This window comes from Zonotrichia leucophrys, chromosome Z (assembly GCF_028769735.1).
Source record: "Zonotrichia leucophrys gambelii isolate GWCS_2022_RI chromosome Z, RI_Zleu_2.0, whole genome shotgun sequence".
Classification (NCBI taxonomy): Eukaryota; Metazoa; Chordata; class Aves; order Passeriformes; family Passerellidae; genus Zonotrichia; species Zonotrichia leucophrys.
Genome location: NC_088200.1, coordinates 531,486 through 545,016, shown reverse-complemented (window position 1 = coordinate 545,016; position 13,531 = coordinate 531,486). Strand labels below are relative to the sequence as shown.

Genomic DNA, 13,531 nt, shown 5'->3' with positions numbered 1-13,531 from the left:
ACCTGATTCCAAGGCTGTGGCCTTTATTAGGGCTGGCACCTGGGTTAGAGAAAGGCAAAGTTAAATGGCATTCCTGTGAGTGCACTGGATGACTCTGTGTGCTCTAAGACATGGGAATGCCTCTGCTAGAAGCCTTGTGGGGGGGCCCTCAAATAAACAAATAAACACCCTTTCTCACCCTGCTGCCTGCAAACCCCCTCCCAAGAACTCCTAACTGGATACCTGCTCACCCTCCCTCTCCCACTCACAATCCTCAACTCACCTGAAGCCTCAATCTCAAACATCATCCTTGACACTGGGCAGATCCCTCTTGTGACATGATCAAGCTGCTGAAAAATTGTTCTCCTTGAGAGCTGAGCAATAACAACCACTTCTCTCCACGGCTCACCTTGACTGCTGCTATCCAGATTCACTTCCTAAAAAGAAAGACAAAGAAGTGAGCTCTAACAGAGTCACCATGTACACTTCTGCTCCACAGACAAATGGGGCCTCACCTGCTCGGGGGAATCCCCTCACACGGGATGATGCCTTCTGGCCCAGATTTAATTCATCTGAATCTGAAAAAAAACGTTAGGACAAGAGTCACACTGTTGCAGGACAACTTAAGAGCTCCAGATGTCCTGTGCCCATCTACAAATCCCATCTGGAGTCCAACTGCACCCCACATTACACATTCCAAGTCCCCGGGCCCTCTCCTATCGCACCAGGCTATGCGGCAGGGCAGAGCAGCCCCGGCACAAATGTGTGCTGACACCCGTGACACAGGACAGACAGGACAGGACACACAATGGGGACACAACAGGAACAGAAATCTCCTGGCAAGGAAAATGGCTGCAAGGACTGAGAGCATGCAAAAGGAGATGACTGAGTTCAAACTGACGGTGAGCTGATGAGGCTCAGAGAACACTGCAGGAAGAAGATGCTAACTGAATGATTGATTCCAAGAACAGTAAAGATGGATGCCTAGGAATCCTATGGTCAGAATCCTCTGCCTGCCCTCACATTCTTTCAAGCCCTAATCCACCATAATGGATCCAGGTGGGGCACAGCTGTCCGTACAGCTCAGAACAAGACCTGACAAGACATCTGACTGGATGCTTCTAAATAGATAAGAGAGTCTGATGCCTGCCTGAGCTCCCGAGTCAAAAGTTCTATAGCCTGGGTGCCAGGCCAAGGAATGCAGAGATCACAGATGCTAACAATGATGCCAAGGTTTCTGACAGGCCCCTCAATGTGCTAAGGTAAAAGACAGGAGATACACAAACAACACATAATGCACAGCAGACAAGTGACACCAGACACACCGGGACTGCTCTGCCCTGAACGCCTCAGCACTGTGATCAAAGGTGAGACTTGGCTTTTATGGGGCCTAAGGGGCCACTTCATGGACACCCCCCCACCGCCAAATTGGACTCAAAAACCCCTCCCAGTAATTCCCAAACCAGCACCCTGCCTTCATCCCCTCTGTGGGTCATAGCCCTCTACTTATCTCTCAGACATCTGGCGATGCCGGTCCGTGCCAGGTGCAAAGAAAGGCCACCTCGTCAGCTGGGAAGGTCCTGCTGTCACCGGGCCGGTGTCTCTCAGACAGCTAGAGTAAAGAGAACCAAACATCAGTGCCTGATCTTGGCACCCCATCGGCCAAAACCCCACCAGTCTGCTACTCACCGTGCTCCTAGGAAGGCCCGGCACCTGCTAACTCTGACCCTCTGCCATGGATGCAATGCATCTGCACCTGAAAGAAAGTTAGAACATGTGTCAAACACCACCAGGATAACTCAAAAGCTGCAAACACCTTATGTCAACCTAGAAACAGCACCTCGAGCCCAAGTACAGCCCCCATTACAAATTTACACTCCCCAGGCTTTTCTTATTGCAGCAGGCCATGTGGCAGGGCAGAACAGATCCAGCAAAAATACGTGCAGACACCCGTGACACAGAACGTGACAAACAGGGGGACATCAAACACCACACATCATGCTTGTGGTGAGGGCCTCGAGGGAAGAAGGCAAAAGGGACCCCAAAGACACACTAGGGAACACGGCACACCGGAAACCACGACACAAACCAGAGCTGTTCTGCACTGCCCGCCTGAAAGCTGCCATCAAAAGTAGAGCCTCTCCCTTTAGCTGTCCTCAGAGGCCCTTGGACAAGTTTGCTTTTCCCTTTGCTAATTTTTAAATCTGTCCCAAGAACTCCCAACCTGCTACACCCCCATCTCCAGGCCGTGGCTCCCAACTTATCTTTTGGATGATCGGTGATGGGAATCCACGTTGCACCTGAAATGAGTCTGCTTCAGAGAGCCTCGTGATGGCCTGTGAGCCTCTCGGTCAGCTACAATAAAGAAAACCAAAACCAAAGAATGAGTCCAGAGTTATGCGGGCCAAATCCCAGCCAGTCAGCTACTTGCCCTCTCCTGAGTGTGCCTGGCTCCCTCAGGCTCCAGCTTCATCCTGATTCCAAGGCTGTGGCCTTTATTAGGGCTGGCACCTGGGTTAGAGAAAGGCAAAGTTAAATGGCATTCCTGTGAGTGCAGTGGATGACTCTGTGTGCTCTAAGACATGGGAGTGCCTCTGCTAGAAGCCTTGTGGGGGGGGGCCCTCAAATAAACAAATAAACACCCTTTCTCACCCTGCTGCCTGCAAACCCCCTCCCAAGAACTCCTAACTGGATACCTGCTCACCCTCCCTCTCCCACTCACAATCCTCAACTCACCTGAAGCCTCAATCTCAAACATCATCTTGGACACTGGGCAGATCCCTCCTGTGACACAATCAATCTGCTGCAAAAAGTGTTGTACTTGACACAACCTGGAATCTCTGAAAGGTGTGCTCCTCCTAAAAACAATTAAAAACAAAACAAGAACAAAACCAGAAATTACAAAGGTGCTTTAACACCCCTAAACACAAAACCCAAAATTGTGAACCTACATACTCCCTGTATTCCATGCTGTTTTCTTCACAGTCTCTTCCAAGCCTCTGCTGCTTTAGATGCCCAGAAACACCTGCTGGAAACAAGCTGAGATGAGCTGAAAGAGCCTCTTCACTGAAATGAGAGGAGAACTCCTACCCCAGCACATCCCAGAGAGGGAATGAAGCCCCTCAGCCAAGGCTGGGGTTAATATACCCCCGATGGTGCCCGCCTCTCGTTCCCATGGCACCCACGAAAAGGGAGGGGGCAAATCCTCCCAGGTGTAAAAGCCCTCAGAACAGCTGCAGCTGTTTGGCCTCTCAGATTCAAGGGGAGTAAAGGGCTTGTTATAGAAGAAAACTCTTCACAAAAATAACAGTGCTTTCTTTTTTGCAACAGCTACTTGGAGCAGAAGAACAGAAAACTGGTAAGACATAAAACTTTGTGTTTAGGTAGCATAGCTGGATAAATTGGGTCATTTGCTGTTAACTTACATAATTATTCTGTATTTAACCAAAGCCATCTAATAAATTCACACCCAAAACTCCAGCAGCCCAGCTGGCCCTACCAAATCTGTATGTTTATACATACAGTAAACAATACCAAAATCCCAGTAATACCTATGAGAAGTCTATGAAAGAAACCTATTGAAATTAATCCTACCTGAAATACCATCTATTCCTACCTGAAAACCCATCCAGAAAGTTAGCTTCACTCAAAAAACAACTTACACAGAGTTAATAATACCAAGAAATAACAAACCATATACCACCAATGAATATAACAGTGAAGGAAAAAAAACCCACATTTTAAATTTTTTTAAATTTAAACTAACTTCTTTTATCAGCTAGAACAAAAGATTTTGCCAGGACTGTAACAACAACTCCTTCTTCTCCTTCTGAAATGTCCCTTCTCCTTCCCAAATTCCTTACAACTTCTGAGTTTAAATCCAAGCCAAAAGCAGAATTCGTGCACCTGTGCGTTCAATGCTCCTGTCAGATTCTCTCTTTCCCTCCACATCTTCTTACACTTTCAGTCTTCATGCTGTCCTGCTGTGATGAGTCTGACAGAAGAACAGGCACATGTTAACAGAGCATTTCTCTCCCCAGAGCCGGTTTCCTCAGCGCATTTCACTCAATCCCAAGCCTGCAATGATGCACGCTCACCTGAAGCAGGGGGAGAAATCTGTAAAGGTCACTAAATACATAAAAGCGCATCCCCATTGTTCCATTACTCAGCAGCCCATCCGGCCAAGGTCAGAGCTCGCTGCCCACCGAGGACACGGCAACCAGCAGGGCCCTTTCTCCCACTCTCCAGCACGGACCTGCGAAGCCAGAGAGGAGTTTACAGAGACCGGGAGCCGGCGGGACGGGACGGGCGCCCGGCCCGACCTTCCAAAGCTGCCGGCAGCGACGGCGGGGAGAGCCACGGCCCCGCTCCGCCTCCTGCGCCGCCTGCCCGGGGCCGCCCCGCCGGGATTGTCCGGCCGCGGTCGCTCCCAGCGCCTGGAGCGGGGCGGGCGCGGGCCCGGGGGCTGCAGCCCTGTTCCGATGCCGCTCGCTCCCGCCCCTCGCCCTTCCTTCGCTCGGCAGCCGCGTCCTTCCGCCGCCCCCGGCACCCAGCGGCGAGAGGCAGGGCGCTGGCTCGGGGGGTGCAGTACCGCTCTGTGGCCACAGGGCGGCAGACTTACCAGGGTGTGCTATTTTCCCGACTTTTTGGCCGCCATTTTGAGAAGGTCAAGCCAGTCCGAGACACCCGCGACACGCCACTCCCAGCATGGCGGCCTCTCGGCTGCCTGCCGGCTCACGGCTGCAGTACCGCGCTCTGCCCACAAGGAGGCAGCACTGCCGCCCGCCCCAGACGGGGGCGCAGCGCGCCTCGGGGCTGCGGGCAGCGAAGGCGGCAAAAAAGAACAGGAGCGACCCCAGACAAAAACTGCTCTGAAATAAATGCCAAAAACCTGCCTCTTATCCTACGTGACCAAAACAAGCTCCGTTCTTTTAAATGATATTTAAATAAAGTTGATATTTCTATTTTTCGTATTTATATTCAAGTGCATATTTATAGTGGACATGGATGTAGCATGTAATTTATATAATATATTCTGTCTTTTCCTATTAATTATATCTATTTCTCTTTTGTGTTTTTATAAATATCTTTCTCTATTGATTGTACAGTTCTAGTTTTAAAATTACATTTCTATAATACTTTTATTCTTTAAACAAAATCCCATTTTAACTAAATACCAGAAAAACCTTTTTTAAAAGTACATTTCAATATTTTTATATTTAGAGCTTGCATGACTATATTCACATTTCAATTTCTAGTATATATTGATGCATTTTATTAAAAAAATATATGCATCTTATTCAAAAAATAGTGATAAATTCTTTTTAAAATTATGTATCATATCTACTGCTACAACTTTTTTTCCTTTATTTTTAATTTTTATATTAATCTTTAGCTATTTATGATATATTTATACACTTAGACTTCTACCTTTATATTATGTTTTTATAACTTTTTTACTAAAACCCCTGCTTTTGCCAAATGAAAAACAAAACCATCCTTTATTTTAAACTACGTGAAATATACTTTTCTATTTATAATTATCATATCTATAATTTTTTATATTATAAGTGCAGTACATCAATATGATATCTACTTTATATGCATTTCCTATAATATGCTAAATAAGATATATACAGTATTACTTGTATTATATATTGTATCGATTTAAGTTATTTTATATTTAGAAATAATTATTAATTTTTATATATTAATAATTATTAAATTTTATATATCTGCATATATTTTCAATATATTTCTATATTTGTATTTTTGTTTGGGTTGTGTTTACATTTCTATTCTCTATTTATATATCCATAAACATACACAATACTCTATTAAAAAATACAATATCCTATTGTAACATATAATGACTTATGTTACATGTTAAGTTTTAAAAACAGATCTAATATATAAAAATAAAAGTGGCTCATTCCCATTTCTATACATCTATTTCTTTTGTTTAAATATAGTTAGAGTTATAATTGTACATTTAAAATCCAATTCCTAAATGAAATGACAGAACAAACAGCATCAATTTCCCACCAATATCTTCTAAAAACATCGAGACACCTCCAACAGCCAAACAAGCGTCAGAGAAAAAACAAAGAACACTCTTTTCACTAACAATTCTCATCACGACAGAAAAATGGAACCAAAATAAAAGAAAACCCTATAGAAACACACACAGCAAATTACAAAAACTTCGAAAAAAAATTAAACCAACCTACTAAACTCCAACAGTGCCACAGACTCTGAACTTTACTAAAAAAAAAAAAAACCAAAATTCTACCTCCACACTAACTCAAAGAATAACCAATCCTCTGTAAAAATAACAACCGAACTAGTTAACGAAATAGAAAAAAAATCTCAACTACTAAAAACTAAGAAAACAACTACTCAATACTAGTTGAAAAGATCCGCCATATAAATACCCATATTCCCAAAAATAAAACCGATAAACAACAATCAAATACATGAACGGACAAAAAAAGAAAAAAAAACCCACAAAAAAACCCACAACAACAACCAAAAAAAAAAAAACCAAAACCAAATAAACCACAAAAAACCCCAGAGAGCCTGATGGGTCTCCATCCTTGGAGATATTCCAAACTGAAAGGCCCTGGGAGCACAGGGCCCTGCAGAGCTCCTGGCCCAAGTATGTGATTGATCTTCGAGGACTAGGAGCACTGCACCCATCCAATAAAGTCTAAGTAATTAGTCCTAAATGGCATGTGCCAAGCAGGTTGCAGAAGTTTTCTGCCATCTGTGTTTCTCTGATGCATCTCAGGTAGTTTCTGACGTGAGCTGTGATTGAAAGGAGGAAGGATGGAGACATTAGAAGATCAAAGATTTGGTGTTAAATCGTCCCTGCTCGGTCCATGCCTGTGCGTTCCCCATTAATCATAAATACACTTTGTACCCCTCTACTCTGTAAACAAATTATCAGGGTGGTTAAATGTAGCTAAGGTGACAATATTTAGAGTTTCCCAGGTCTTATCCTCCAAGCCATACCCAGGTAGGTGTCCAGACTTTGCAAGGCTGAGCACAGGATGAGCTCCCGTGTGAGTTGGACTAACCAAGCAATGAGGTCAGGGTAGGATAATGGGGCAAACTGAGCTCTGCTACAAGGAAATGTCATGTTGATAAATGCAACTGCAACGTTTTTTATAAACAAAATTAAACTTCATTTGCCTCACAGTAGCTAATGTGCCGTTAATTCAAACCCCACAGAAGAACTCACTGGACACAGTTAATAGTCAGCAGAGCAGATAGGCCAGGCTTTGAAAGCATTTAATATTCACTGAAGTGCTGCTTGTATCCAATTATAACTCACTACTTGCCATCTTAATAATTTAAATCTGTCCACTCTTTAGAGAGGAAAAAAATGCACTAATCAAAGACATGAATGCACCTTTTGCTTTTGACGGCATCAAATTAAAACTAAATGGTAGATCTTGAATGAATTACTTTGAAAGAATAAAGGCATTAATGAGGTAATTTCATTATAGAGGCTCATCCAAGCCTATGTGAAAACAAGGGAAGTAAATGGAGAGGAAAGCTGCCGAGGAAATTAGGGTTCCTTCCACACTAATTAATGTTTGGGGGCATTTAGTACAGGCACCAAATTAACTGCTCCAAAGAACGCCATTGACAAAAAAAAAAAAAGACATTGTTGCCCTGCCATGTAATTAGAAGACAGTACAAGCAGAACACTTAATGAGTATAAAGCCAGCCTTTAACTTATTCTGCCCAGCTTCTGAAAACATGCCTTTGTAGAGGCCTAAGTTTAAGGAAGCACTGGGCGTACAATATAGGATTGTTTAGGTCCTTCTGGTCGCTGAGCTGTAAACAGGTAGCCCTGAATGACAGACTCTGAGACTCCTGGGAGGCCTGGCTTCCCAGAAAAAAAAAAAAAAAAAAAAAAAAAAAAAAAAAAAAAAAAAAAGTCTTAAATGCATCCAGAAAGAAGCAGGAAAAGGTGAATGGGCCCAGCCTGGCACAACCAGTACAGTGAATGCTCACCGCTGTCTTAAGTGATTACATGATGTTGTGCCACCCCCTCTCATTGAGTTATCTTTACACTGCTTTTGTCTCCTCTAATTGAAGCTGATGAGGTGCTAATTGGTTGCTTTTTAAAAAAAGCACTACTTAACCACTGGCAAACTGAGTAAGACAGCGTGAGTGGAGTTAATGAGGGCTTAGCAAAAAAAAAACAAAAAAAAAACAAAAACAAAAAAAGCGCCACACCAAAAAAAAAAAAAAAACCACCAAAAAAACCCCACAACCAAAACCATTCCACCAAAACCAACCATCCTCAAAACCCAAACTGCTGTGGTTCGAAACTAAACCGAGAAGGGAAACAACTGCATGAAGGAAATAGCTATGAAGGTTTGAGTTTTGGGAGAGAAAGGGACAATTCCAGCACTAAATGAATGCCCACACTTTGGCCAGCATCCTTGGAATTCTCTTTGTTTTTTCTCTTTTTTTCTTTTTTTTTTTAATTGAAAGTTCTGCCATCAGAGTATTAAACCTGTTGTCACTACAGCTGGAGCCAGAGCTCCTGCCTTTGCCATATGCAAATGCATTTCCTAAAAAAGGGTTAGCATGACATTAAACGCTGTATTTTCCATGTATTCTCTAGGTGGGTTGATACCAGCTCCTGGTTTTCAAGACCAATTCTGTAGTTCCCAGCTACTGAGAGTATTCTGAGTGCCAAAGGAGAGTACAAAAAGGCCTTGCTGTATTGTTGGTGTTGCCTGACAAGACTCAGAAATAATTCTGTGAGCAAAATTCAATAATTTTGAAGGTGACACTGCAAATCTCTGTGTTAAACACAGTCCTCTGCTGTTTCTGAATTTCTTTATATCGAATCTAGGCACACACGTGGGCACAGGATGCTTTTCCAGTCTGTTTGTCCAAGTAAGCAACACTTTTAGGCCTCCAGGAAGAGGCTGCCCTATGATGACAGGTCTGGAATCTCTGGCACGGGCTCAGGACAAACAGTCAACTCTCAAAATTCTTCAAAATCCAGCAGCTAAGCCGTTTCCTATTGGATGAAAAGATGGAAGTGGAGCTGAGACTCCTCCAGTCAGCTCAAGAAGACAATGAACTTTTCAGTTGAGACAATTTTGATTATCTATTTACGTAGATGAGTAACAAAGTGTCAGGGCTCCTCCTTTTCTTTTTTTTTTTTTTTTTTTTTTACCTGTGTATAGAAATCTCAATCAGTATACAAACAGCGAGTTCTTTGGGTTTGTGTTTATGCTTGATAACTTGTAGCTCTATTCACATTCTGAACTGGACTCTTTCCACTTTAATGCGTGGTCGCTTATTTTCTTTTGGTTGTCAGGAAAACGAGGGATCTCCTGCTGGCTGTTAGAAAGACATTTCCTAGAGAACAAAGTTACAACCAGTTTCTCCAAACAGGTGCCCATAGCCATCCAGCCATAGCAATAAAAGAGCCAAGAAAGATGCAAAACTGGTAAACCCTGCATTTTCCTGCAGGCACAGAGAGCAATTCAGTGGCTGCAAAGCTCCTGGAGTGCCACGAGCCAAATCACCTCTGTAATCAGCATTGCCTTTGCTAGAGTGGAGCATCTTTCGTTTGTTTCTGCTGGGACCTGGCTGCATTTTCAGGCCATGTCATCTGTGGCTCCTACCATCAGGGGCCAATAATCCTCATCTTTGACCTCAGAGGGAATTTGGCAGCTATCCCTGCAGGAGAGGAGGCAGATGGCAGTGTAACCAGCAATCGCTGACATCAGTAAAGCTGGAGAAAGCAAGCAAGCAGCAGAGGAGAGGCTGGCAAGTCCTCTCGTACTCTGAAAATGGCTTTTCCTCAGTTTTGGTCACTCTAGAAATGTTAGTTTGGTAAGAATTCACATGGGGTGATGTTTAATATGTTTACAAATTTCATTTGCAGGCAAAAAACACAAGGGGTGACAGCAAAGAATTTGGTGCGGGTGTGTCAGTGGTCTCTTCTCCCTTGGGTTCCACGGGTTTCTTCTCAGTAAAACTCAGCTGAAGGGGACTTCCCCATGCTTATTCCTTTGGTTAGCAAACCCACTGAGAACTCCTTCCTGCTCACATACAGAAATAGAGACAAGTGGCAGTGATGTGCTTGCACTGCAAAAGGAATTATCTGGATGGTTCTCTGTTCATCAAGAGATGCATTAGGGATCATGCCCTATATTGCCCTCCCCACTGAGACTGGGACATGCTTTAGAGAAACAACAAGGACATGGAAACTTGGGCAGAGCTGAGGGAAGACCTAGAGTCAGCACAGAGAGAAATGTGCTGGAGAAAGAAATCAGCAAAGGTAGGGATGGGAGATAAAACAAGGGAGATAACAAAAGTGTAGCAGAGGTGAGTCTGGGGGAGACATCTGACAAGTGACAGGGACTTGTCACACAACCAGAAGAGAGGCAGCAGTGAGAAATTGGGTGGTTCAAGCTGTGCTGAGAATCACATGGGCAGTTCATCCAGAGCCTGCAGCCCGGAAGCCAAAGTTCAGTCAGGGATGCTCACACGGTTTTTATGGCTCACTTCTGGGTCATTCTATTAAAGAGATTCTAAATTTGACAACTCCTAATGTTCAAAGAGGTTTAGATGGTTTAAAATCTGTTCAGCTCATCCCTGTTCGAGATAAACATGAGAGGCCCAATTGTTCATTTTAATAAAATTCAATTTAAAAAGAGCCACCCAGCACCACAGAAGGACATGTTAGAAGGGAGTATCTCACTGAAGAGGAAAGTGAAGATGTTGCAGCTTGATTCCATCTCAGATAGCCTGACTCTGGTCGCCATCAAACCGGTAATTGTCACCTTGAACCTTCTACAGGCCATAGTTGGATGAAGGCATTTGATTTTGCCAAGCACGTTAAGCTCTTTGCAGTTCCTTTAGTGGAATTAACACCCAATTGATGCATGCTTTTGAAATCTAGCCTTTTTTATGAAGTGGGCTGTGGAAGGCATGATGCCCTTTAATTGATGCCCAGCTATTATTTGTAAGATTTAGCCTTGATCCAGGAATAATTATCAATTTGTGTCTCAAAGAAATATCAACCAAAAAACATGTGATGGCATCCTCAAAAGTCCTGTGTAGAAAGGCTACAGCCTTGTTGGCCCTCTCACCAGGTATTTGGCAGTTGGAAGAAAAGCAAAATATCCCCTAATATTTTGCATAAATTCTCCTTGCCGCTGTTCAAACTTTTAACTTATTTAAGGCTATTACTTTTTTAAGGTTTTTTTTTTTTTCTTCTGCCTACCTGTGAGCAAAGAAGGTAAATTCCCTTCTGGATGTTTGTTCGTTAGCTTGGTTTGGGTTTTTTTTTTGTTTGGTGGCTTTTTTGTGTGTTGGTTTGTTTTTTACCATTGTGAGCAGCTCAGGTTTTGCCAGCTCACCTTCAGCACAGTCACCCTTAACTGAAAGTCCTGCAGTTCCTGTTTGAAAGAGCAGAGTGTTTCAATTCCACTGTGCAAACAGGTGGCCTAACGTAAAATCACCTGCTTTTATTCCAAGGCTACACAGAAGAAAGAGATCAGCTGGCCTCTAAAATTGCCGTGATTTATGCATCCACATATTTCGAAAAAGCGTGGCACAAAATTAGAGGTGCTTGTGTTCCACAAGAACACCCCAGCCTTACAGAATATCCCGATTGTCCCAAAAAGCAGAGAATGCCTGCTTGTTTTAAAGGAAGCTCTGAAAAATGCCTGTGCAATTCTTTCTCTCACAGAGCTAAGGCCCAAGCGAACTGAGAAAGCGGCAGGTACTTAACGGCTCATCTCCAATTTCTGTACTCTCTAATATCCTTCAAGCACAGCAATCTCATTCCCAGCTGTTCCTTAAGCGTACAGAACAAAACAATGCAAGAATAATTTTTGAAAACATTACCGTGTTTTACTAAATCCATCTATTTTGCTAGAGACGAGCTGTTTGGCCACTTTATCCATGCGCATGGTATTTGTGTGTGAGGTTTGCCCTGTCAAATGCCCCGAGGGATTAATTCCCAGAGTCTCAAGTCCCAGGAGTGGATTGCGTCCGGAGCCCTAGGAAGAGCTGTGTCGCTTTGCAGCGCGCTAAATCCCGCAGGGCGATGCCACAGGCTGCGGGCAGCGCCAGCCTGGGTAGGCACAGAGCGCAGCACGGGCTGAGCGTGTCAGCAGCGGCAGCTGACGCACACCGCGACACCTTCGCACTGGGAAGCCACCAAATCCATCCGTGCTGACCGCAGTATTTCGGGCTTGTCAAGCGTCATCGCTTTGCACTTCTCCTGACCTCGCTTAGCAGAACGGTGGCACCGCCTGTAAGCTTTTCCTGCAGTATTTGCCCGATAAGTAGCCCTGTAGGCATTTGTTTTCTCTCATCAAATCATTAAATGGTAATGCAGTTGTTAGTTCGCCATGCCCGGTTCGAATACATTTTGCAGCCAGAAACCATTCCCAGTTCATTAAGTGCCTGACCTCAGCATTAACACCCCCTCTGCTCGGGTTGCCTTGGAAACAAAGCTTCCTGTGCGTAATCCAAGCTTATCTAGCTCTTTATCCTACATGTGACCCTTAATTACTTGCTAAATTAGAATGGTTTTCTGAAAATCACAAGAGGAGGTTAATATGTTCTTCCAGAGCTGGTCAAGCTAAGATGACACCAAATTCACAGGGAATTCAAATTCCATGATCCCTGAAGGCGTCTCTTTCAGAAGGAAGATGAACTTTCCCAATGGGAGGCAGTGTGCCATGATAATGCTCCTGTCACTCACTTTCCTTGCCCTGCTTGTCCAGACCCAGCTTAATCCCGCGTGAGCAACGGAGTAAGTAAATATCAGGTTGATTAATTACGGTGCAAGATTCAGTAACCACTTGTCTTCTGTAATTAACATTGTAATTGAAATTAAATAATACACTTTCACACACAGATTGCTGGCCTAGGAGGAGGAGCAAGGGAGAATCCGCAAGGCTGTGACAGGGAGATGAAGCACAGAAAAACAGGGCTCAATATATTGTCTTTTTTTAATTGTGATACATCTTAAGAAATTCTTCTGTCAAAAAAAAAGATTTTTTTAAAGGCTGGATTGATGATCTTAGAGGTCTTTTCCAAACTTAATAATTTTATTATTCTAAAAAGAAAAATTGTTACTTCCAGATGTCTTGGAGTTGCGATTAAATCGGGCTGGTTGTTGAAGAGTGGCTTAAAACTACTGAAAGCCCACCTTCCCTTCACTGATTTGATAAACAGAAATAACGAGAAAAAGTAATGCTCTCTAAGATGCCCAGGGCTTTCCCTATCCATTGTTACCCGGGGCAACTCAAGGACAGTGAGTCTTTGGCTTCAATGAGTGGCTTTATAAAGCTGAGATAAGGCTCAAATGCTAAGGCATGGTCTCAGGAAAAACCAAAATTAAAATCCATTGTGACTTCTACACAGCATTTAATTAACTGCACAAATATTAAAGCACAGCCAGGGCAAAAAACCCAGTCTGTTTCAGCATTCCCATCTATTGTGACACAGAAAATAACTCTGCCTGTGTGCAAAGGCTTGCCTTCAGGGATAT

General features: G+C 43.6%; 1 long non-coding RNA gene across 7 annotated transcripts; it reads right to left on the bottom strand.

The window, feature by feature from the left end:
* Position 1: 1 nt before the first annotated feature.
* Positions 2 to 4,668, bottom strand: LOC135459899 (uncharacterized). Of its 7 annotated transcripts, none has more exons than XR_010443116.1 (9): positions 4,077 to 4,216; positions 3,886 to 3,973; positions 2,931 to 3,004; positions 2,716 to 2,837; positions 2,411 to 2,490; positions 1,669 to 2,334; positions 495 to 1,591; positions 263 to 416; positions 2 to 39 (listed from the first exon to the last, which is right to left on the bottom strand). It is a non-coding gene; the product is annotated as an uncharacterized LOC135459899 (long non-coding RNA). The 7 variants fall into 7 exon arrangements; XR_010443122.1 differs by lacking the exon at positions 2 to 39 and adding an exon at positions 4,601 to 4,668 and having other exon boundaries at positions 46 to 416; positions 4,077 to 4,234; XR_010443121.1 differs by lacking the exon at positions 2 to 39 and adding an exon at positions 4,302 to 4,435 and having other exon boundaries at positions 46 to 416; positions 4,077 to 4,234.
* Positions 4,669 to 13,531: the final 8,863 nt, after the last annotated feature.